The 26,964-nt window shown below is 38.5% G+C and overlaps 1 protein-coding gene across 1 annotated transcript in view; it reads left to right on the forward strand.

The window, feature by feature from the left end:
- LOC149151595 (protein ROOT INITIATION DEFECTIVE 3-like) overlaps positions 1 to 22,563 on the forward strand; it is a 35,038-nt gene extending 12,475 nt beyond the window's left edge. Inside the window, exon 2 of the transcript XR_016262321.1 lies at positions 21,876 to 22,563. The gene's annotated coding sequence lies outside the window, so the exon portion shown is untranslated. The remainder of the gene's footprint in view (positions 1 to 21,875) is intronic.
- Positions 22,564 to 26,964: the final 4,401 nt, after the last annotated feature.

The raw sequence follows: 26,964 nt of genomic DNA on the forward strand, positions 1-26,964 counted from the left end.
GAGAGGCTTGGAGATCTTGCCATTTTGGAGCTAAATCAACTACGTGGAGGAGAAAATCAAAGAGTGTGCTAAGGAGGACACCGATTATCTCCATAAAAACGGTATGGGCACCAATGCTTTTTGTTTTCATTGTTTTGAAACTTTGTTTTTGTTTTTTTCAATGTTTTTGGCTGGGTTTGGAATTGGGTTTTTGACATTTGTCCAATGTAATTTTTTTTTTAGTTTTTTTGGTTGGGTTTGGAATGGAGATTTTGACATTTGTCCAATGTATTGTTTTTTTAGTTTTTTTAGTTGGGTTTGGAATGAGGTTTCTTAAATTGTATGTAATTTTTTTTAGTTTTTGTACAATGTAAATAGTAAAATACTAAATTGTAAGTTTGTAACTTGTAAATACTAAACTGTAATCCTTATTTTCCCATATGTTCACAACTTCACCGAAATACCATTCAAGTTTTCAACTTCAAAGTTCAAAATCAAACATGCCAAGGAAATTGGACCCTTTCTGGGAATTTGGTGAACCTGATGCCCCGAATGATAGACTTGCAAGTTGTGTCGGCAACATATGTCCGGGGGGGTATACAGATTGAAGTATCACCTTGCAAAAATCCCTGGATTTGATGTAGGGCCTTGCAAAAATACAAATCCTAAACTCATTCAAAGAGCCATGAAAGCATTGGAAACTTTAGACCAGAATAGAGAGGCCAAAGAAGTGAAGAGGCAACTAAAAAAGTCAGCTGAACGAGCAAGTGGCACTGGTTCTACTGCAGCATCAACCAATCTGGTAGCTGCCTCATCATTTTTTGTTCCTCGAACCACACCTAGTTCACAACCATCTATTAGTTCAATGCTAAAAAAAACTGAGAAAGAACAAACTGACAAGTTGCTGGCAAAATTTTTCCTTTGGAGTGATATTCCTTTCAACATTGTAAGGAATAATCCATTTTTCCAACTTACTATTGATGCTATTGCAACTGTTGGCCCAGGGTACAAAATCCCTTCTTATCATGATTTCAGAGGCCAGATTCTTCAAAATGAAAAGCTTGACTGCACCAAAAGATTGGAGGATTTTAGGGCATCATGGGCACAAACAGGATGCACTATGATGTCAGATGGTTGGATTGACCAAAAGGGGAGAACCCTTATAAACTGATTGGTTAGTTGTCCCAAGGGGACTATGTTTATCAAATCTGTTGATGCATCTGCACAAATCAAAGATGCAAGAACTTTATGTGATTTGCTAGATGTGTTTATTTTGGAGGTGGGTGCAGAAAATGTTGTCCAAGTCATAATGGACAATGCTGCAAATTATGTTGTTGCTGGCAAGATGCGTATGGACAGGCATCCTAGTTTATTTTGGACACCTTGTGCTGCACACTATATTGATTTGATGTTGGAGGACATAGGGAAAATTCCTTTTGTCAAAGATATTGTTGAGTCATCCAAAAGCATTACAAAATTTATATATAATCATACATCTGTGCTTAGCTTGATGAGAAGATTCACCAACAACAAAGAGTTAGTGCGCCGCACCATTACACAGTTTGCCACCAGTTTCATATCTCTTCAATCCCTCTTGAATTCTATGTGGGATGTGAAGAGAATGTTTCTTTCAGAGGAGTGGCGTGCTTTGCCAATGAACCGCAAACCAGAGGGAGAGGCCGTATGCAGATTGTTTCATACCAGGAAGACTTCTAGGCGGGAGTGCAGGAGGTGTGCGCCGTTACTGAACTTTTGGTAAAGGTTCTTCGGTTAGTTGATGGTGAGAAGCCCGCAATGGGCTAATTGTATGAGGCCATGGACAGGGCCAAAGAAGCCATTCGAGCCTACTATGATGATAAGGGAGATGAGGGGTTTTAGAGACAACTCCTCCTATGGGGAGTGATTGATGAGCGATGGAACAACACACTCCATCGTCCCATTCATGCTGCTGGGCTTTTCCTGAACCCCGCATTTTCTTACGCATGTGGGTTTGTATTTGATGCTGAGATCATGGATGGATTCTTATCCTGTGTCCAGAAGAGGGTGCGATCTCCAACAGAACGTACAGAGATCTCTAAAGAAATTGAGACATATAGGATGGCAGGTGGTACATTTGGCTTTAACATGGCTGTGACTGATAGGACGATTAAAATGCTAGGTATGTTTTAGTTTGTAACTTTATTTCAAATTTCATTGTCTCTTCAAATTCCATTTTTTTCTTATGTTTATTTAAAATTTTATTTGTAATTTTGTTGTAGATGCATGGTGGAGAATGTATGGTGCCAAGGTACCCTTTCTGCAAAAGCTTGCCATTCGAATCCTCGGCCAAACATGTAGCTCCTCAGGATGTGAGTGCAACTGGAGTGTATTTGAAAAAATACACAACAAGAAGCGCAATAGATTAACATTTAAAAATTTAAAATATTGCAAATTTCCAAATAAATTTTTGAATTCATTAAACAATATTTTTTTTATAATTATTAATTATTATTTCATGATCTTTGTACAGGTTGGAGTCCCAGCGATTTAATGACATGGTCTACGTCTACTACAATCTTCGATTGTGGGTGAGGCAACTTGAGAGGACACCTGATATGCAGGCCATCTCATTGGATGGGATTGACTCCACTGCTGCATGGAGGGTTGAGGCCGAGATGCCTCTCATGGAGTCTGCTGATGATTGGTTAGTGCAGGATGTAGTGGAAGAGGAGGAGGAGGAGGAGGAGGAATAGGAGGAGGAGGTGACACCACCTGCCCGAGCTACCACTGCCACCAGTAGAGGACGTGGTCTACCTCCTATAGCTCCTACTTCTAGTTCTTCAGCTTCTAGAGCACAACAGACTCCACTGCCAGGGAAAGCTATAGCATTTTCTCGCAAGAGGGGCAGAGGAAATCATTAGTATTAGTTATTTGGTTCATTTCATTGTATATGACATTATGACTCATTATATGAGATACATTATTATACTTTTTGTTGATATTTTGACGCTGAGTTGGGACTCAGGAGTCAGGACTTACTATTCAGGACATGATTCACTGTTATGTGTGATTTTAGCACTAGAAATGATATTAAACATCTTATATATTAGTTCTTTTATCATATTTATGTGTCAATGTATTTATTTTATGTTGTAGATGGTTTAGATATTAAAAAAAATGAAAAAAGATGAATATTTTTGTACCAAACGATTTTTTCTCGATTATTACGATTTTTTCCTCGCGCCGATATTATCCTGATAACGATTAGTGCAACATTGATAAAAACTACTAGAAACTAGAAAAGACAAGTAAATCTATTATCTATTGCTAATGCTTGGGCCTCTTGCAGCCACGAGAAATGTCTAAATGCTTGGGCCTCTTGCCGCCATGAGAAATGTCTAATTTTTTAGTCTTGTTGGAAAATCAGGATCTTTGTCATTAATATCACCCTCTAAGCATTAATATCCAGAGGTATCTTTGCCATTAACTTTGGATATGTATAGGGATCTTTGTCATTAATATCACCCTCTAAGCATTAACATAAGATAGAAAAAGAATAACATGTCAAGTCAAGAGTTTGTTTGAGTGATGCATACATTTTTAGGAGGGTCATGATAGAGGAGTTCGACAACCAATGTCACTAGCATCAAGGTACATAGAGGGATTGGTGCTCTTGATTAAATACGAGTTCCATACCCTAATACATGACAAAATCCAATGGAAACATTGCAATCTCCCCAATCCTGAAATCCTGAAAAAATGATAAGTCTGTTGGATTTTTGATCTGATAATCACCCTATGAGTGATCTCAGTTAAGATTTATTACATGAAGGTATTACAGACTCATGTGCTGGTGTGTGTCTATGTTATTTAGGCAACGGATCGATCAGATTGCGAATACACAGACACTTGAAATGGAAAACAACAGAGAAATACAGTAAGCAAATATAAGAACACAAGAATTTAATAAGGAGTTCACCCTATCCTCCAGGGCTACATCTCCGGTCCAGCTCTCAGTGGTGGCCTTATTTTATTGTGTCTTAAAGTAGAGAATTACAATGAAGGAGCTCAATATGAGTCCTCTGAAACAAAATTTGCTTGGCAGGGTGGCTCTTGGATTCCCCAAGCCACTAGAGTGCACAGATTATTTTCCTTACCAGCTTCTTTGACCTCTCTGGTCTTTGATGGAAAGAGCCTAGTGTGGTGCTCAATCCTGACAGATCCTCTCAGGGATGGCTTGAATCCCTCAAGCTCTCTGGTGCTCGACATTGCCTTTGGTCAGCTCAAGCCTCTATCTTCTTTCTGCTTCTTTTGTTGCACTGTCTTTCTTTGTTTTCTCTGTCTTCTGTCTTCGGTGTTCGCTGTCCCTTGCTTCATCTGCTCATGGCTTTAAAACCATTCGATCCCATGACTGTTCGCTTCTCCTTCCACTTCTTGTCGGATCGCCTGCTACAGCTACATTTGGAGTTCCCTATCTTGGCGTCATCATCGGCTCACAGGGAGTGGCCACTTGTCCTCCTGCAACTGCGCCATCTCGCTTCATCGGTTCGGTTTTTCCGTTACGTCATGGAATGAGTCATTTGCCACCTTGGCGGTCAAATCGGACGTCGAATTCTTATAGATCGTGGCTTAATCCCTTGTCGATTCTGGCTTTCCCATCGGGCGCGATCTCAGCCGTTAGATCTGGGGCCTCCAGATCCGACGCCATTCGCACATTTCACACAGTTGACTTGCTCGACCGTTAGCGCGTGATGAGTGACGGTTTTCTCTCTCCTCCGCTTGCCACGCGTCGGCCGCTGAGTGGAATCGCTCCATTTTCACTAAAACTTCTTACCGCCCAAGGGTGCCCTCGATAAATACCGTCGGTTTTTGGAGCGCGGGTCCCGCCTTAGCCTTTAGCCTTTTCCCCACGGTTTTCCCGGCTCCCATGCGATCGAGCGCTCGGGGCCTCTCCTTTTCGAGGGGTTTTGCCCAGCGATGCGCGATTAGGGCTAATCGCGCATCAAAAATTGCCTCATTTTCCCGATCCGGGCCTCCTAGGGGCTAGTTTCGCTTCCTACGTAGTCTCCATGGTCCTCTGTCGGTGTGCTTTGACCGAGGTCCTTGTCGTTCCACGTTAGTTGCTAACTGCCACTCGTTAGAGGTGTTTTGGATCGCTGTTCTTAATGCTTTGAAGTCGAAGTTTGTCCCGATTTGATACAGTCATGGTTCTCCGATTTTTCTTCATGGATCCAATTCGGATCACGACTTTCCCACTGAAAAGCTTTTGGACCATCAAAAGTTGGTTTTCAAGCATCGACTAAGTGAGGGTATTGTTTTCTCACTTGCCCAATCTCAATCCACTTTGCACTGCTCAGCTTTGAACCTTTGAGCCCTACTCTGAGGTATTCAACATCTCCTCTGCGCGTCGTCCTCACCTTCCTGTCCAACATTGTGTCTTCATGCAATTCATTAAGATATTCAGGTAGCAGGTCATCAATAAAAGGCAACTGACTCTGCTCTTCAGGATCCTCAATCATTGAAGTTTCAAACAATCTCAAGCAATCTGCATGTACGACTGAGTAGATATGCATGTAAGCTGGTAGATCAAGGCGAAAAGAATTCTCACCAATCTTCTCAAGTATTTTGAAAGGTCCATACCTGATAGGCTTTAGCTTTTTACCTTCACCTTGCATCCTGTCCTTGCTGATATACAGCCAGACCTGGTCACCAACTTGAAAACTATGCTCCATCTGATACTTGTCATGCCTAGCCTTGTATTTGGCTCGGCTTTGCTCCAGCTGTTCCTGTACTACCTGGTGGATCTCCTAGATTTGTTCAATGAACCTAGTTGCCTTGTCCACATCACTGTGTCCCTTAGTTGTGGTATCTTTACCAAAGACAAAATCTAAAGGAGACCTTGGTGTGAAACCAAAACAAGTCTCAAAAGGAGATCTCTGTGTAGAAGAATGTTTTGCTCTGTTGTAAGCATGTTGCACATAACACAAATGTTCATCCCAAAGCTTAGGATGTTTGCTGCAATATCCTCTGAGTAACTGGATCACTGTCCTGTTAACTACTTCTGTCTGGCCATCAGTTTGTGGATGAAAAGTTGTGCTTTTCTTTAGTTTGGTGTCCATCAGTTCCCACAAACTCGACCAAAACTTCCCCACAAATCGGGTGTCTCGATCAGATATAATGGAAGTGGGTAATCCAAAATGAATCCATACATATTCAAAGAACAATTTTGCAGTCTGTTTAGCTGTAATCTGTTTATTACAAGGTATCAAAATACACATTTTGCTGAACCTATCCACAACAACATATAGATAATCATGACCTTTTCTAGATTTAGGCAGTCCCCCAACGAAATCCATGGAAACACTTTCCCAAGGGTGAGAAGGTACTGGTAATGGAGTGTACAAGCCTAGTTTTCTGTTGCTGGCCTTTCTTTTAGCACACATAGTACACCCTCTTACATATCTAGAAACTGTCTCATTCATTTTTGGCCAATAACAAAATCTTTGCAGCTGTGCAACTGTTTTACTTACCCCAAAGTGACCTGATATCAGAGAAGTGTGTGCTTCCCTAATTATCTTTATTCTCTCAGTTTGTGGAATGCAAAGTTTCCCACAATGGTATAAGAGTCGGTCCTTTACATGATAATCCAATTCTTCTACTCTTTTGCCTTGACTCAAAGTTGCATATACATCTTTAAAGTCCATATTTTGAGCATATTGTTCAATGTAGCTTTCATGTAGCACAGAGTTATGCTTGAGTATAGTAGATGTATTTATAATGGGTCTAGATAACATGTCTGCAACTTTGTTATGTATGCCCTTTTTATATCTGATGACTAAATGAAACTGTTGTAGAAAACCCATCCATCTGTAATGTCTTGATTGCTGCAACTTAGTTTGGGAGTGTAGATATTGAAGTGGTTGATGATCAGTATGTATTAGTGTCTCTTTGCCCATTAAGTAATGTTTCCAATTTTTCACACTCTGAACTAATGCATACAATTCTTTATCATACGTAGGATAGTTAATTACTGCAGGATTAAAAGTCTTAGAATGATAACATATGGGTTTATGGTGTTGTGTCAACACTGCTCCCATGGCATAGTCACTGGCATCAGTTTGGATCTCAAATGGTCTTTGCAGATCAGGCAGTGCTAGTACAGGTGCAGTACTAATCTTTTCTTTCAAGGTGTCGAAGGCTTTTTGATGTTTGCCTCCCCACTGAAACACTTTGTTCAATCCTGTTAAAGCATGTAAGGGAGCTGCAATTGAGGAAAAGTTAGAAATGAACTTCATCCAATATTGTGCTGCTCCTAAGAAGCTTCTCACTTCTGTAACAAACTTGGGTTTAGGCCAGTTTACAATGACTGCCACTTTAGAGGGATCTATCTTCAATTCGCCACCCCTTACTATATGACCCAAATAATTCAAGATGTCTTGCCAAATTCACATTTTGAGAGTTTAACATAAAGTTTTTCTTTTTTCAAAACATCTAGTATCTGCTTAACATGCCTTAAGTGTTCTTCCCACGTTTTACTAAAAATCAGAATGTCATCCAGATACACAATAACAAAATCATCAAGAAAAGGTCTGAGTACATCATTCATTAATTTCATGAAAGTAGCAAGAGCATTAGCTAAGCCAAAAGGCATAACCAGCCACTCATACAATCCCTGCTTTGTTTTGAAAGCAGTCCTCCATGCATCTTGTTTTGCAACTCTGACCTGATGGTATCCACTGTGCAAGTCTAGCTTGGTGAAATAAACAACTTCCTTCAATTGGTCTAAAAGATCATCTATGCGAGGAAGGGGATAACGATTTTTGATCGTTATCCTATTCAATGCTCGGTAATCAATGCACCTTCTCCACGAGCCATCTTTCTTTCTCACCAAAATGATTGGTGACCCACATGGTGATGTGCTAGGCCTGATGAACCCCTTCTCGAGCAACTCCTGCACCTGCTTCTTGATTTCAGCATTCTCTAAAGCTGACAACCTGTACATTCCAATGTTAGGCAATGGAACATCTTGTTGCAAAATAATATCATGTACTATTTCCTTTTTGGGTGGCAGACCTTTAGGTTTTTGAAACAAAACATCATACTTTGAAACAACCTTTTCTATATCAGCTTGCTGTTTAGCATTACAACCCTCAAATACATTGGTTTTGTTAGGTTTCTTTTCCTTTACAACCATCAGTAAGAATTGTTTGCATGAATTTATCATTCTTTTCATCTGCCCTGAGTTTATGAGAGTATAATTATTCTTGAGCTTATGAGCTCTTACAAAGTATTCGATTCCATCTTTAACAAGTAGATACTTGTTCTCAGCTCTATAGAAAATAGTCTTTCTATCATACAAGTAAGGACTTCCTAAAACAATTCCACATATATCCAAAGGAATTATGTCTAACCCCACCTCATCTACAAATGCTGACCCAAAAGAAAATGTGAGTCTGCACTGTCTAGTCACTTGTAGTTGTGCTTTATCATTCAACCATCCTAATGGGTATGGTTTTTTGTGAGGTGTAGTTGCTAATCCCAATTTCTTTACAATTGCTTCAGAAATTAAATTTACTTGTGAGCCACTATCAAACAAAGTATCAATCTTTTGATATTTGGAAACAACTCAAATATGGAAAAGCTCATGTCTTTTTCTCTCATTCTCTTCATCAATAACAGATTGAGCAGAATTACTAGTAGATGCTTCAAAATTCTTACCTTTGATACCTGTGGCTGCAATGGTTGTTTCATCTCCTGAGTCTGACCCCAAATCTTTCTGAATAGCTGCAGCGGCCTTCTTCTTCTTGTCCTCGAACTTCTTAGGTCTTAGCTCTGGATGCAGAATCCAACATTGCTCATCATCATGCCCATCTTTTTTACAGTGAGTGCATGAAGCTTTGCTTTTCTGTGCAGTGTTAGCCTTCCTTGCTTTCCACTCTTGCTTTCTTTTCTCCTTGCTCTTGCTTGCAGTGGGTTGGATGGTCCCCCAACTTCTGGATTTCCATTCTTTCCTCTAGCTTCTAGTTGAGTAGCTTGTACAAATACCTCATCTATAGTAGTGGGATTAAACATGAGGATAGTATGCCTCATGTAGCTGTGTAGACCACGAATGTACTTCAACAAAGTTTCTGGTGAGTCTAATGAAATTCCTAGAATCAATGCTCTATTTCTAAATTCTTGAGTGTACCCTTGCACACTTTGCCCTTTCAATTGTCGAAGAGTTTGCCAACTCATCATGGCTTGTTGCATGTAGGCCAATGGGTAGAACTGCTTTTTGATTGCAGAAAAAATTCATTCCAGACAGAGATAGTCTTACCATGTCTTTTCATATCAGCTTGGGTTTTGCCTTCCCACCAAACCAAGGCAGTGCCTCCTAGGCGTAGGCTTGCCAGCTGAATCTTGCTCTTGTCTGAGTCGATGTTTTGTACTCTGCAATAAACATCAATTTGTCTAATCCAATTGTCCAACTTTTCTGCATTTAACTCTCCATCATATATAAGAAAGTCAATTTTAACATCTAGTTTGATTAAAGATGCTTTCTTGTTATGCACAAGGCTGTTAGGAGGTGTGAGAAAGCTTTCCTCTTTCCCTTTTCCTTTGGAGTGGTCATGGAAGTGAGACTCATCTTCTTCTTTGTCTTGTTTAGAGCCTGATGAGTCTTCATCCTTATGTTTTCTAAAGTCCCTATACATTTATTCTACCATAGATTTTATAGCTAGGAAACTTTCTATGAATTGAGGGTCTGGCCCCACAGAACCTTCCTCTGACATTGTCTTCCGAAGATAGACTTGCCAATTTCAGGATTAGTTTCCACCAACTCTCCTTCTCTTAATTTGAGCTTTTGATCTAGTGAGCATTCAACAACTAAACCAACACACGCTTGTCTAACCTTTATAGCCTAGAGCTTTGATACCACTTGATCTGATAATCACCTTATGAGTGATCTCAGTTAAGATTTATTACATGAAGGTATTACAGACTCATGTGCTGGTGTGTGCCTATGTTATTTAGGCAACGGATTGATCAGATTGCGAATACACAGACACTTGAAATGGAAAATAACAGAGAAATATAGTAAGCAAATATAAGAACACAAAAATTTAATAAGGAGTTCACCCTATCTTCCAGGGCTACATGTCCGGTCCAACTCTCAGTGGTGGCCTTATTTTATTGTGTCTTAAAGCAGAGAATTACAATGAAGGAGCTCAATATGAGTCTCCTGAAACAAAATTTGCTTGGCAGGGTGGCTCTTGGATTTCCCAAGCCACTAGAGTGCACAGACTCTTTTCCTTACCAGCGTCTTTAACCTCTCTGGTCTTTGATGGAAAGAGCCTAGTGTGGTGCTCAGTCCTGACAAATCATCTCAGGGATGGCTTGAATCCCTCAAGCTCTCTGGTGCTCGACGCTGCCTTTGGTCAGATCGGCCCTCTGTCTTCTTTTTGCTTCTTTTGTTGCACTGTCTTTCTTTGTTTTCTCTGTCTTCTGTCTTCGCCGTCTTCAGTGTTCGCTGTCCCTTGCTTCGTCTGCTCATGGCTTTAAAACCATTCGATCCCATGGCTGTTCGCTTCTCCTTCCACTTCCTGTCGGATCGCTTGCTACAACGACGTTTGGGGTTCCCTGTCTCGGCGTCATCATCGACTCATAGGGAGTGGCCACTTGTCCTCCTGCAACTGCGCCATCTCGCTTCGTCCATTTGATTTTTCCGTTACGTTGTGGAATGAGTCATCTGTCACCTTAGCAGTCAAATCGGATGTCGAATTCTTATAGATCATGGCTTAATCCCCTGTCGATTCCGGCTTTCCCATCGGGCGCGATCTCAGCCGTTAGATCTGGAGCCTCCAAATCCGACGCCATTCGCACATTTCGCACGGTTGACTTGCTCGACCGTTAGCACGCGATGAGCGGCGGTTTTCTCTCTCCTCCGCTTGCCACGCGTCGGCCGCTGAGTGGAATCGCTCCGTTTTCGCTAAAACTACTTACCACCCAAGGGTGCCCTCGATAAATATCGCCGGTTTTTGGAGCGCGGGTCTTGCCTTAGCCTTTAGCTTTTTCCCCACAGTTTTCCTGGCTCCCATGCGACCGAGCGCTCGGGGCCTCTCCTTTTTGAGGGGTTTTGCCCTACAGCGCTAATCGCGCATCAAAAACTGCCTCCTTTTCCCAATCCGGGCCTCCCAAGGGCTAGTTTCGCCTCCTGCGCAGTCTCCGTGGTCCTCGGTCAGTGCGCTTTGACCAAGGTCATCATCGTTCCACGCTGGTTGCTAACTGCCACTAGTTAGAGGTGTTCCTGATCGCTGTTCTTAATGCTTTGAAGTCAAAGTTTGTCCCGATTTGATATAGTCATGGTTCTCCGATTTTTTTTCATGGATCCAATTCGGATCAATTTTGAATGAAATCTAAAATTCTACTTTCTTCATATGAAATCCGATGAGGTTGGAACCACTCTCAAACATCTTGAGCCATTTCATGGTAATGTTAAAAATTAATCTAAAAGGATGAAAATGAAGATTAAGGAGAATGTCAGTGACATTCTCCTTAAGCTTCATTTAAGTGACATTCTCCTTAATCTTCATTTTCATCCTTTTACTTTAAAAATTTAGCATTACCATGAATCGCATATCAATACTAGGGCCATAGGCTTGATCATTAGGCTGCCCCACTCAAAACTTATTTGTTTCTTTGAAAAAAATTGCCTTTGGAATATTACTGCAAATTTTTTTTGCAAAAAAGACTAAACGCTCCCGAAAAACTAGGGAGCGTTTTTTTTTGCCGGGAGCGATCTCCCGAAATCGCTTTTGAAGAGGGAGCAGTTTCTGGAGTGTGCTCCCGGCTAGCTCCCGAGTCGCTCCTGCTCAGAGCGTGAATTGGGAGCAGGGGCGCCTCCCTGCAACCGTCCCATTGTTGCAAGTGGACTTACATGGATGTTGGTGTAGAACTATTGGAAGAGATTCTTCAGGGGGAGTTGCTGGAGTTGACAAAAAATATCTTCGGGCATTTGGTGTGTATGTGCAAGAAAAATAAGAAACTTAACATGCCGAACACAGAGATTGGATGACAACAACATGGGGATTTGGAAAAAAAACTTGACATGGAGTGATTTTAAGATATCTTTGTAATATTGTAGCATATTTAATTTATTGAGGAGCTTTGCAAGAATTGTGATATGGTTAAAGTTTTGTAAAAAGCTTCATAACGGGTAGTGTATGGAACCATTATAACCAAAGGTTACTTGTGTTTTCACTGACATAGAGGTGTGGGCCCGAGGGAATCTATAAAAGGAATGTAGTTGCGTCGTAAGAGGTGGGGAAGGAATATCCTTTGTGGGCAGATGTCATTCCTTGTACATACTGTTAAGCTCCCTCTCCCAACGGTCGCCGATATTCTGGAAACCAACTGCAGTCATTTCCTTAAATTACGGAAACCAACTGCAGTCATTTCCTTAAATTACGGAAACCAACTACAGTTAAATTAATTTCTTGTTGGGAGCTCCTGGGGTGGTCCGTTACTCCCTCTACAGTTTTCTACCATGATTTGTGGAACACTTGACACATAGCCAACAGAAGCTTGATGGAAGCTTGGCTATAAGTATTTTTGTTTGGTCCCCAAGGTCACTAACTCAATCCCCTTTATTTTTACACCATCAAGCTAGAGTGACTAGAGCTTGGAAGTGCCAGATATATGTCATCACTGCATTGATCTCCAAGAGGCATTTCTAATTACGGAGTTCATTAATCAAATATTGACATTGAAATTTAGAGTCTCGATTCGTGGGCAGTTTCCCTTCCAGATATGTCTTTTCCCTGAATTTGCCATCCAGATCTGTGCTGCTTTGCATTATCCGATTTGCGTTTGGTTTGTTTTGGGCAGTGTTGTTCTTACGCTCAGAACCACACATTATTAGTTTCCCTACACAAAATTTCATATGTTTTGAAATTTTCTTTTTGCACAGTTTTACCGAGTCCATGTTTTCATGCGTTGTTTTGTTTTGTCAACTCCCAAGCTAGCCAAGTTTCAAGTCCTGACGCATTATCAACAAGTCTCACAAAATTTACTCTCATAGTAAATTTTAGCCAAGAGATACATATATTGTGAGTATCTGCCAATCTGTGGCTGCTTCAGCTCAGGACTGAATTGCTATGTGGAAGACAAAAGGGAAGTGGACTGCCTCAAGCATAGCGGAAAGTCCGATATCAGGGTGTGAGTAGCATCAATGGCCGGAGGTATGATTCATTGGGCATTAATGTTTTCGATTCTTTTTAAGTGTTTATTCCGCATTATAGAATCGTTATTATTCTATCATTTGGTATCAGAGCAATTTTTATCTCTGCCTTGGTGTTTATAGACCTGCTCGGTTTGGCTCAATGCCATATTTTGAGAATTTTATGAATTTATTAACTATGCTCACATTTAATTTGCATGAATTGATTATTTCTGCTCTAAATTAAAACATGCTATTTTGGATGAGTATACAAGACCCATTGTTAAATGTTATGCATGAATATTATAGTTTTATTTATGCAAATTATCATTATTCTCATATCAAGCTAATTTTTCTGTATAAAAGAAATAATGTCTAGTGATCCATATAATTTTTAATTGATTAGAGAATAGCCACAACATCTCTAGTTGAATAATATTATATATTATGATTGATTAGGATCACATAAAGAATAATTAGACATTAACTGTAATTAATTATACTAAATCTAAAAAAATTTATCCCACAGGAATTTTTATTATATTTTTGTAATTAATTAGGATAAAATATTAAATTATTCATAACTTACCCACAGGAATTATGAATTAATAGTTTTATCATCAAGTTCAAATCTAAGATAGAATTTATATCAAATTATAATCATAATATCAGTGTTGAAAATATCGGTATCGGCAAAATATCGGCGAGGGTCCAGAAAATATCTTATCGGCAATATCGGCGAAAATATCGGCAAATATCGGCAAGCATAATTTTTTTTTTTTTTCAAATTTTTAAATATAGCCGATATTTTGCCGATATTTTCAAAATATCGCGATATTTTGCCGATATTTTCCGATATTTTGAAAATATCGCGATATTTTCAAAACAGAAAATATCGCGATAATTTCTCGGCGATATATCGTTTTGCCGAAAATATCGCGATATTTCTGAATATCGCCGATATTATCAACAGTGCATAATATACCCTTTAGGATTATGAATTAAGTGAATAATTTGATAAATTCTATCATAAAGAATAATTGAATTTGCTTGAATTGAAAATTTAGTCCACAAACAATTTTTATGTCATTAGATTCAATTTTAAGCATGATTTACATTGGTAAAGCATGAAATTTTATTTTTAGGCCTCAATTTTAACATAAGCATGTGATCTTTAATTTTATGCAGTTGTACAACCTGCAAATTTCTCTGAAATTCGTTGTGATATCCCTGAACTTAAGGGAGATAACTATAAGGTCTGGAAGGAGAGAGTTCTCCTTCATTTGGGGTGGATGGACATAGACTATGCTATTAGGAAAGATGAACCACCAGCACTGCAGCGGACATCACGCTTTATGAACGATGGGAACAATCTAATCGCCTAAGCATGATGTTCATTAAGACTAAAATTTCAGCTGGTATTCGTGGTTCCGTTGATCAGCATGAAAAGGTCCGAGACTTGCTGAAAGCCATTGATGATCAATTCGTCACTTCAGACAAGGCACTAGCAAGCACCCTAATCATGAAGTTCTCATCCCTAAGGCTCACCAGTGTGAAAGGTGTACGCAAGCACATCATGCAAATGAGGGACATTGTGGCTCAATTGAAGAAACTTGAGGTTGAAATATCGGAGTCCTTCCTGGTGTACTACATCCTGAACACTCTTCCGCACCAATACGGACCCCTCAAAATCTCATACAACACATATAAGGATAAATGGTCAATTAATGAACTTATGACCATGTGTGTTCAAGAGGAAGGGAGACTGGTGATGGAATTGGGAGAAAGTGCAATGCAATGCTGGCAACGCGAGGAAAGGACAAATCTCAAGCCAATCGGAAAGGGAAAGGTAAAGTACCTCCCCAAGCCGATATCAAGAAGGATTCCAAGTGTTTCTTTTGTAAAAAGAAGGGACACATGAAGAAGGAATGCGCCAAATTTCAGAAATGGCTTGTGGACAAAGGTAATCCAATTCGTTTGTTTGTTATGAATCTAATATGGTTAACATCAATATTAACTGGATCAACAATTCACATTTCGAATTCCTTGCAGGGTTTGCAAAACCTAAGGAAGCCAGTGGGAAGTGAGCAAAGCATCTTATCAGGAAACAAGATGGGCTTGCATGTGGAAGCTATAGGAACATGCTATTTAACTTTAAGTAGTGGCTTTGTTTTAGAATTAGAAAAGACCTTTTATGTTCCAAGTTTTTCTAGAAACTTGATTTCAGTTTCAAGGCTCGTACCTTTTGGATATTCCTTTAACTTTTCAGAAACATCCTTCAGTTTATTTTATAATTCTGATTGTGTTGGGAATGGCATTTTGTCTAATGGTCTTTACTGCATTAATTTACAAAACAATGTCACTTATGATTCAATGCATGTTTACACTGGCACTAAAAGATGTGTTATTAATGAAGATTCCTCTAAATTATGGCACCAGAGACTAGGTCATATTTCCATAGAAAGAATTAAAGATTAGTAAATGAAGGGGTACTTAATAATCTGGATTTTAGTGATTTTGAGACTTGTGTGGACTGCATAAAGGGAAAGCAGACCAACAAGTCAAAGAAAGGTGCCAATAGGAGTTCGCACATATTAGAGATCATACACACTGATATATGTAGTCCAGACATGAACTCACATGGTCGGAGATACTTCATCTCTTTTATAGATGATTACTCACGACATATGTATCTCTACATGCTTCATAAAAAGAACGAAGCATTAGATGCCTTTTAGATCTTTAAGGCTAAAGTAGAGAAATGATGCGGCAAGCAAATTAAGATCGTGAGATCAGATAGAGGTGGAGAATATTATGGTAGATACACAGAAGATGGACAAGCACCTGGGCCATTCGCAAAATTTCTTCAAGAGCATGGGATTGTTGCCCAATACACCATGCCTGGTTCACCCGACCAGAATGGTGTAGCAAAAAGAAGAAACTGAACATTATTGGACATGGTGCGGAGTATGCTTAGCAACTCCAATCTTCCTAAATCCTTGTGGACTGAAGCACTTAAGACGACAGTGTATATATTAAACCGAGTTCCAACCAAGGCTGTTCCTAAAACGCCATTTGAATTATGGAAAGGTTGGAAACCGAGTTTGCGACATATGCGCGTTTGGGGATGCCCGTCTAAAGTGAGAATCTATAATCCACAAGAGAAGAAGCTGGATCCAAGGACCATTAGTGGGTATTTCATTGGATATGCTGAAAGGTCTAAAGGTTACAGATTTTATTGTCCATCTCACAGCACTAGGATTGTGGAATCAAGAAATGCAAAGTTTCTTGAAAATGACTTGATCAGTGGGAGCGATTAAACCAGGAACATAATTTCTGTGAAGGATCATTCAGAATCTCAACCTTCCACCTCAAGTGATAGATTGGTTATTGTTCACAGCACCCCTCAAGTACAAACTGGTGTTGAACAACCAATTGTTGAAGTTCCACAAGCTGCTGACAGCATTCCAGTAGATCAGGTAGTTCAAGAGTTGCCAAGAACTTTTGAACAACGAGTTGAACCACATACTTCTCAGGAAGATGATGGTACAACATTAAGAAGATCTACTAGACCAAAGAGATCAACAATTCCTTATGATTATGTTGTGTATCTGCAAGAATCTGACTACAACATTGGAGTCGAAAATGATCCCGAGTTTTTTTCACAAGCCATGAGTTGCAAAGAATCAGAATTATGGTACGATGCCATGAAGGAAGAGATGAATTCTATAAAGAGTAACGAAGTCTGGGATCTTGTTGAGTTGCCTAATGGTGCAAAAACCATTGGATGTAAATGGGTCTTTAAGACAAAGAAAGACTCATTAGGCAACATTGAGAGATACAAGGCAAGACTTGTTGCTAAGGGATTCACTTAGAAAGAGGAATCGACTACACTGAGACTTTTTCTCCTGTATCTAAGAAAGATTCCTTGCGCGTTATTATGGCATTAGTAGCCCATTTTGACTTGGAGTTGCAACAAATGGATGTGAAAATGACATTTCTCAATGGAGATCTAGAGGAAGAGGTTTACATAAAACAACCTGAAGGATTCCCCTCTAGTGATGGTGAGCAATTGGTTTGGAAGCTCAGGAAATCATTATACAGTTTAAAACAAGCATCCCGCCAATGGTATTTGAAATTCCATAATGTAATTTCTTCTTTCGGTTTTGTAGAAAACATTATGAATCAATGTATATACCTGAAAGTCAATGGGAGTAAAATCTGTTTTCTTGTTTTATATGTGGATGACATTTTGCTAGCAACCAATGATAAGGGTTTGCTGCATGAGGTGAAACAATTCCTCTCTAAAAATTTCGATATGAAGGATATGGGTGAGGCATCTTATGTCATTGGCATTAAGATCCATAGAGACAGATTTCGAGGCATCTTGGGTTTGTCTCAAGAAACCTATATTAATAAAATTTTAGAGAGATTTCGGATGAAGGATTGTTCACCAAGTGTAGCTCCCATTGTGAAGGGTGATAGGTTCAATTTGAACCAATGCCCAAAGAATGACTTTGAAAGGGAACAAATGAAGAACATTCCATATGCTTCTGCTGTCGGAAGCCTAATGTATGCTCAGGTCTGCACAAGACCTGACATTGCATTTGTTGTGGGAATGTTGGGACGATATCAGAGTGATCCAGGTTTAGACCACTGGAGAGTTGCAAAGAAAGTAATGAGGTACCTTCAAGGAACCAAAAACTACATGCTTATGTATAGACGGACGAACAATTTGGAAGTAATTGGCTACTCAGATTCTGACTTTGCTGGATGTGTTGATTCACGCAAATCAACATCAAGATACATTTTTATGATGGCCGGTGGAGCTGTATCATGGAGGAGTGCCAAGCAGACCTTGATTGCCACTTCCACTATGGAAGCCGAGTTCGTCTCCTGTTTTGAGGCTACTTTACATGGTGTATGGCTTGTTTCATTTCTGGACTTAGAATTACGGATTCTATCTCTAAGCCATTGAGAATGTATTGCGACAATTTAGCTGCTGTTTTTATGTCTAAAAACAACAAAAGTGGGAGTCGAAATAAACACATCGACATTAAGTATTTAGCTATAAGGGAATGTGTTAAAGAAAAGAAAGTGGTCATTGAGCATGTCAGCAGTGAGTTGCTGATCGCTGATCCTTTGACTAAGGGCATGCCACCGTTTAAATTCAAGGATCATGTAAAGAATATGGGACTTAGTTCCATTATGTAGTTTCTCATTGTATGGACAATAAAATTCTAATGAAATGTTATTTTAATGAAATTCTTAATTATTGTGATGTTTTTCTCATATTTATGTGCACCTTAATTGATTTGAGAGAATTCATCTGTGTAGGACCAAGAATAAACATAAGGTTTATTCATTAAGAAATTGTTGCCACATAAATTATAATAGAAACAAATACATAGTAATACATGGAAGATAACACTCGTCATTAGAGGACTTATCGCCATGATTCATGTATCTATTACTTAATACATATTTTCAATGGGTTTTAAGATGAGACATTAAGATTGGAAGTATGGACCAAGTGGGAGAATGTTAAGCTCCCTCTCCCAACGGCCGCCGATATTTTGGAAACCAACTGCAGTCATTTCCTTAAATTATGGAAACCAACTGCAGTTATTTCCTTAAATTACGGAAACCAACTGCAGTTAAATTAATTTCTTGTTGGGAGCTCCTGGAGTGGTCCATTACTCCCTCTGCAGTTCTCTACCATGATCTGTGGAACACTTGACACATAGCCAACAGAAGCTTGATGGAAGCTTGGCTATAAATACTTCTGTTTGGTCCCCAAGCTCACTAACTCAATCCCCTTCAGTTTTACACCATCAAGCTAGAGTGAGTAGAGCTTGGAAGTGCCAGATATATGTCATCACTGCATTGATCTCCACGAGGCATTTCTAATTACGGAGTTCATTAATCAAATATTGACATTGAAATTTAGAGTCTCGATTCGTGGGCAGTTTCCCTTCCAGATATATCTTTTTCCTGAATTCGCCATCCAGATCTGTGCTGCTTCGCATTATCCGATTTGCGTTTGGGTTGTTTTGGGCGGTGTTGTTCTTACGCTCAGAACCACACATTATTAGTTTCCCTGCACAAAATTTCATATGTTTTGAAATTTTCTTTTTGCACAGTTTTGCTGAGTCCATGTTTTCATGCGTTGTTTTGTTTTGTCAACTCCCAAGCTAGCCAAGTTTTAAGTCCTGATGCATTGTCAACAAGTCTCACAAAATTTACTCTCATAGTAAATTTTAGCCAAGAGATACATATATTGTGAGTATCTGCCAATCTGTAGCTGCTTCAGCTCAGGACTGAATTGCTACGTGGAAGACAAAAGGGAAGTGGACTGCCTCAAGCGTAGCGGCAAGTCCGATATCGGAGTGTGAGTAGCATCAATGGCCGGAGATATGATTCATTGGGCATTAAAGTTTTCGATTCTTTTTAAGTGTTTATTCCACATTATAGAATCGTTATTATTCTATCACATACTGCTAGTAATGATTTAAAAATGTCTCAGTTACCTTCTGGATATGTGTGTTCATCATGTGGTGTAATTGCATGTTCCTTTTTTCTTTCACAATATACTGTAATATGGTGCGGGAGCATATGGGTCCATTTTTATTTTTAACAAACATTGCATTCTCCAGAAGAAAGAAATGCCACTCAATCTTTGTTTTGCATGAATATTTCTAGCTACCTACCTAATCATCCATCTGTTTCGAATGAAGGGGCACAATAAATAGAATTTGATAGTCCATAGGTATCCATTACTGAAGATTCGGGCCCCTTGCATTCTCACAACAGATGTTTGGTTGTTTCTGAGTTCTGACAGATCAAACAAAAGTCATTTGTAAATTCTGTGCAATGAAGTCTATATTTGATCCCCAGGCTTTCCACGATGACCAACTACCCAAGCTCTCTGGATATAAATAATGAGCATTTTGAATGCCTGTGTAACTATTCAAACAGTGGAATTTTCCTTTACCCTTATCTGTTTTCTCAGGTGGAAGAGGCCAAGTTTCCTCTGTTCATTTAGAATAAGATATCACTATCAACCCTACAGACTTCCCCTTAATCATAACTCATTTATTAGTTTTTCTGAAGAACTGTATTTCTAGGGCTTTCTGGCATTTGCTGGACATTTTAATTTTCTTGTATTTTAGGGTTTCTTGTTCAAATGCTATCCCAATCTAGGTAATTAGAGCGAACTTGCAGACTCAGTCAATTGCCAGTTTCTTTATCTCACCATATTCCAAGAGAATTGTGGATATTTATCTTGAGTTTAATGTCACACACATGCTGTTATATCTCTGTATGTGTTCTCACAACTTTTATTCTGTCTTTCCTGATACAGTAGCTGCCTCGAATTTAGTTCCGTTTGATATTTTCCTCAACATTTGACATTCATCTGAGACCGAGTAGAATTTATTACATGGTTAGCAGGTGGAAATTATCAGCTAGTACAGTTCATTAATTGGCAATTCATGGTGCCCAAAAGTTTGATATTCTGGGGTTATTATTTGCTAACACAGTATGAGATGTAATACCATGTGTGAATGTACTGCTGTATCAGGAATCTGAATCCATTATGACTATGGAAAACTCAAAATTACCGCATTTCCCTTGTTTTATCTATAGTTCTGTCTTTTTGAGCTCTTTTCTGAACTATGGTATATAGAAAAGAAACCAACATCTTCTTGTCTTTCGGTGCCACATTACTCATGGATCAGATATGAGGCATGATTTAGGAACCCTGCTCCAAGAAGACGACCTACAAACTGTGTTTAGTTTGCAGCATCGACCTTCTTGCATCCTTCAGTTAATGTCTGAATGTTTGGAGCGTGTACAACTGGTTGATTCCAAACAAAATATTGTTAAGCAAAATTGTGCATTTGAACTCTAGCTTCATTCATTGCATGCTATACTCTTATAAATGGCATTTTTATTCTTGAACTAAATTTTCTTGATGACATTTTTCCAATGTGGGCATGCGTCTTGCAGAATGCAGAATGATAAAAGTGAAACTTACCAATTTCTTTTCCAAACTAAAGTTTTAGACATTTATATCTGCTGTATTCCAACGTGAACTGGACAGGATTCACATATATGTCAATTCAATGACAGCATCAGTGTGTGTGAAAGGCTCATTGGAATCCCAATTCCATTGTCCTATACTCGGCTGACTTCAAGATTTCTAGTCCTTTGGCATCTCATTTTTATACATTTTTGTGGGTTGTTTTCCTCTCTGTTGAGGAGACCCAAAGGCTTGTTCGTATGCTGTTTAAATGCTTTTGATCTGTCTCTTTCAGACGAGGTCTTTTTATGGTCTTGGCTGTTTTGCCACAGCTGATTTCTTCAGCAAAAAATGCTCTGATTTCTGTGTTCAAAAAGGCAGAAAGGAGATTTTTTAGTTTTTTGATTGCTTGGTCTGGCAAGCAGCTTTATCGGAAATGCTCTGCATATGCAATGTAACTTTTTATTCTCTTAATAAAAAGTTCGCTTTTTCTTCGGAAAAAAAAATCTCACTTTTCCTATCATCCTTTGGGATGAATGTGAGTGGATAGTCGTACCAGCTACATTTTTCAGTGCAGCATCTTTGTTTTGCATTGAAGAAGTATGCCCTTGATTTACCTTTGGAGAATCTTGTTTATGCTACTACTTGATGGCTATTGTGTATTCTTTCCTGCATTGATGCTTGTGCCTTCTTCTGTAGGTTGGAGTTTTAATCGAGGAGCCTTACCCTATGCTTGCATTACAGCAGATGTGTACATTAGCACATGACAATATTAGGGAAATGATTAATCTCCATAATTCAATTGGTGATAACATGTACACAGAGAAAAAGATCCTTTCATACAGAGTTGGTTCAAATGGCACTGGATGGAGGAACAGAGGAAAATAAATGAAACTGTAAAATATGCCAGAAATAAGTACAGCTCGAGCAGGAATGTCAAGAAGCACCTCATAAGCCATTTTTATTATGGGTTCTGTATTGTAAGTTCAAGGGCTCCGAGATTTTGGTACCTAGAAATGAAATTCTGGGCAGAAATAAGTACGGCTGTAAGTTGTGTTCACTCACTATCAACCACAAATGTGTAGTAGCAATTTATAAATTTTTAAACAGGACAAACATTTCGGGATAGGAGTTACCTATCAATGCAGAATTAAGATTTCTTAAGTGAAGGTTAGACCCGTCACCCAACTCAGTGGAGCTTCATTTTTGGGGGATACATGGATTTAGGAAAAACATTTATAAAGAATCAGCTCCACTATTGTAAATAGCATATAGAAGTACTATGCAGTTCTGGCTTGAATTTCTGGTCTTTGCTTTGCCTCAAAACTCAAATAGAGTTGATTCAACACAAAGAGGGCACTGGCAAAGCTAAACTATTTTCCAGACTTGTATATAATTATTAATTATCTTGTTTACTCAATGATGTTTGTATATTATGGTTAGATATATTATATTGTGAGTCTCACCAAGATCTTCTGGATATATTTGTTTCTGTACAATTTGATAGTACTTGATGTCTCAGTTAATCGTCAACTTAAATTTTCTTAGGTAACTACTTAAGTGCATACACGAACAACAGAGATCAGTAAAATACCTAGCCATGTACTTCAGCTTGCTTATTTGTGTATTTCTTAAACATACATATTATATTAATGTACTGAGACTAATAACCCCACGTTTGTATATTCCTCGAGTGAAACTGAACTAGATAAGTTTCCACACAATATTGTTTTGCCTTGTGAGGAAACCTTATGATGAATTTTCTTTCCTGAGATGCTGCTAGTTGACAAGGCACCCAGGTTTCGTCTTCCTTCTACCCTGTTTCTCTTTAAAATCCAAAATGACCTATCGTCTAATAGCAACTTTATAAGCTCTTCAAGATAAGTTAGCTGTCTGAATTGGAATATAGTACACTGTTGTAACTTGTAACATAAAAGAGAAAATAGATACAAACTGAGATCCTTTGTACCATGTAATTCTAGAATACATTCCAGCTCAAGTACATGCCTTAATATGCTATAAAGAGGCACATTAGAACAAAGAAAACAACTTCCTAATGGACATTAGAGTAGTCTACTGTATGGTTACCAACCTATCTAAGTCAACAATTATCAGACATGAAAGTCCTCATCAGAAAGTTGCTGATCTACCTTTCATTTCGTTATTGTTTATGCGATGTCAATGTCCATCATGGATTGTCAGTATCTGGTGCATCTAATCACTTACCGATTTGTAATCTGTGCTTGTGACCAGCTCTGTGCTTTGGGATTTCTATCACCATCAAATGAAATGATATCATCTTGATACAAAGATATCATGTCGTCCCTAAGAAAATGACTTGACCAATTTTGACCAGTGCTGCCCTATCTCACTTTGCAATTGCATTTACAAGTTGATAACCAGGACAATAGCAATGAAGCTAAAGCCAATAGTGTTTGGGGTCATCTTGCAAGAGCAGATAGGTTTTTTGGAAGGCAGGCACATACTGTTAGTTTATCCCTGTTGCTCAGCTAGTGATTCTCCCAATGATGGTGCAACAGAAAAGACAGTAGAGATGGCTCGCTCAGCTTTGCCTTACAGCCGTGATGAACGTGTTGAATGACAGTTGAAGGCATGCATGTGCCAAATTCTGTCAATTCCAGTTTAGATGTTCTATATTTAGCAGTCCAAGTTTTAGATAGAGGTTTCTATTTTCAGAGTTTTCTTTTGTTAGTCTTAGCATGTATGATTTATTGTTAAGAGGGCACAGAGCCCTAGACAGTTGGGGCACTAATGCATGAGGAGTTTCCAGTTTTAGGTAGAGGGCAGATATCTCAAGAAGCAGATGCATGCTTGAAAACTCTAGTGCATCTTCCAGTTGAGGCACACTTATCCATGTGAGAGGGTGAACCAATGGATGTGACTAGGGTAAGGATTTGACTGAGTCATAAGGGGCACTATTTGCACGTGTCCAAATTCATTGTATTTCTTTCTTAATGTAAAAAGGAGAAGGGGTGCATCTCTGTGGTGGTCAGCAATATTTTTTTGGCATATGTATTATTTATTTTTTCATAGCAGTTGTAGATTATAGATGCGGATTTGAGTGGTTTTATTTAGCATATTTCCATTGTTCTTATTTTAAGCAACGTATGTTAGCATATTAAAGTTGTTCAAATCTATGGTTTTGATCGACTTTTAAAGTTTTAGTATACTCAGGATTTAGGTTTTAGTTTATGAGTATGGGATCGGCATGTGATAGCCTGCAAAATTAATGTAGTATTGTTGATATTATTAGCAACCATGAACAAATATTTACACATAGAAAATGACATAAAAACAAATGATACTCTAAAACTCACATTGGAGTAATTCACAATAATGATACAGCACACCCTCACATCAATACAATACATGAGACCTCAAAATATAGCATGGAAGTGCCTACACTGAAATGTCCAATATGGCTAATTGATTCAACCATCTCCATAACTATTTACACAATATCTCCACGAATGTTCCCACAAATATATTAGTCGATTTTATATGATCTTCGTCGATAACTTCTCTCATTGTCCTCATACATAGACTTCTAGAGTAAGTTTACTTTCATTATAATAATTTTATCGTAACATAAGTATGAATTATTCCTTCATACTCTACATTATTGAACACTTTGATTCAATACAGATGCCTTGAGTTGTCTCCATCTTTAGTCTTTTGCACTCTGCATCATCTTCAATGTTCTTTATCTCCATCAATATATTCAATTGTCTTCTTGTGCTAAAATACTCTAAATTTTGAGTCATTCCTCTAGATTGCATCATCTTCATATCAATGATTTCTTTAACTTGCCTTTGACCTTCCCATGGGTTTTCTATGGATTGCTTTTCAACCATTTGATGGCCCTCAATATTGTTGCAACAACGCTGCAACCTCCAAGGATCTCAACTTTAATTATCAACCCGAGGTTCATACGAACTTAAGAGGGTTCAACACTATATGTGCATTAGACACTACTTTTTTCAATTCTTATGCATGTGGGAAATATTGGGATGAAGGTTAGATTCACAAAGACCAAGTTATGTTGTTGCACTAAGGCATGCTATAGGAAAGTAGATTTGCATAAATGAATTGCAAGAAAGGAAATGTCACACACATTTATGCTACTTGCAATGAATGAAAAGGCTAAGCTATGCTATAGAAAAGTAGATTGGTATAAATAAATTGCCGAAAAGGAAATGGTACACTCTTCTATGCTGCTACTTGCAATGAATGAAAAAACACACTTGCTAGAAATAAATAATTGAAAATCTACACCCTGAGTTGTAGAAAATAACACAAAAAATAATTGGCAAAGACATCTATGGGCAACTTTGTGAGGTCTCTATACTTCGAAGTTTCACCATCAATGTCCTAGATGTGTTGTAATACACCAAGGAGGTCAAACCAAATGTTTATTGCAATGCTAGGGGAGAAAAGGGGACTCTTTACAGGCTGCTATAGGAGTCTTTGTTTTGCTATAGGAAGAGTTGAATGAGCTTGCAAAATAATTAGAACGTGAATCTAAGGTGAGGAAAATAGGTGTTAATGCTAGAAAATGATGTGATCCAACTAATCAAAGTTCAAGGCAACTTGATTCGAGCTTACCATCATGACACTGAGTGTTTGTCTCTTGTAGTTGTGAAACCAATTGTACAACAAAATAGTGAACTACAGAAGCTATAACAGTAAGAGAAATGGAATTGAGAAAGATTTGAAATTGGATTAGTAAGTGCTACAATTGATGAAAACTTGCATAAATAACTTATAATGAAGAGTTGCTCAAAGAACCTCCTACTTAACCATGCACAAAAACCATTAAAATGTAACTTTCTGAATTGCTAGTTTTAGGAGCTGAACAAGACAAATGCCAAGCATAATCCCAACAAAACTATAGGAGGGCTCTAAAGCTCCTAGGGTGGGTCCAACCCAAGGATGCCCAGAGTCCTTAGAGGAAAACCAAGCTAAGAGCTGGAATAAAACATTGCTTCCATTAACTGAAAAAATGTTCTTACATTACAAGACTGGAAAACTTTCTTGAGAATACAAAAAGTTTCATCTTGCTTTCTACTTCTTCCTTGTGTCATATTATAATTAGACTAATTCGAGCCTCTTATTTATACATCAAGTGGGGAGAAACCTCCAAAATTCCTAAAAAAGGGAATCTTGTTTTAGACCCAACTCGGAGCAACAAGAGTGGGAATTAAATGCACTTAGCCAACTGAGTTTAAGTCTTTCTGCTGCAGGGAACAAGTCTCTAAAATCTCTCCAGTGTTGGATCTCTGAAATCTGCTCAATATATCTGTAAAGCCCGCATATAAACATGTTAAGACACATAAAATATGAAAGCCACGTTGAATTCTTCTAGAAACCCATTAAGTTAGAAAATATATCATTAATTGCAAAATGTGGATTCAAACATAGTTTTATGTGCTTAAAGTGGATTGATGAGACTTATAATGTACCTATTTTAGAGGCCCATCACCATTCCATCATAGTCAAGGTTTTCCTGGCTCACCGTTAATGTCAGAGTGGTTCAACTTACCATGAACCAATAATTTCATCAAGTGGTTTTGGCCAACCACAAACCACCTCTTGTCATTACAAACTAGTTTTTGGTTTACAACAAACCATTACAAAAATACTCGTGATTAATTTTACTCAAGAAACAACTTAATAAACTAACAACTCTTTCCTTAATGACAACTAACCTTTGTAAGACCAACTAACTCATAAACTTTGCATGAGAGATATCATTGTACATTTAAAG

This window comes from Pinus tabuliformis, chromosome 9, assembly GCF_031772625.1.
Source record: "Pinus tabuliformis cultivar Carrire ecotype Pingquan chromosome 9, CPIR1, whole genome shotgun sequence".
NCBI lineage: Eukaryota > Viridiplantae > Streptophyta > Pinopsida > Pinales > Pinaceae > Pinus > Pinus tabuliformis.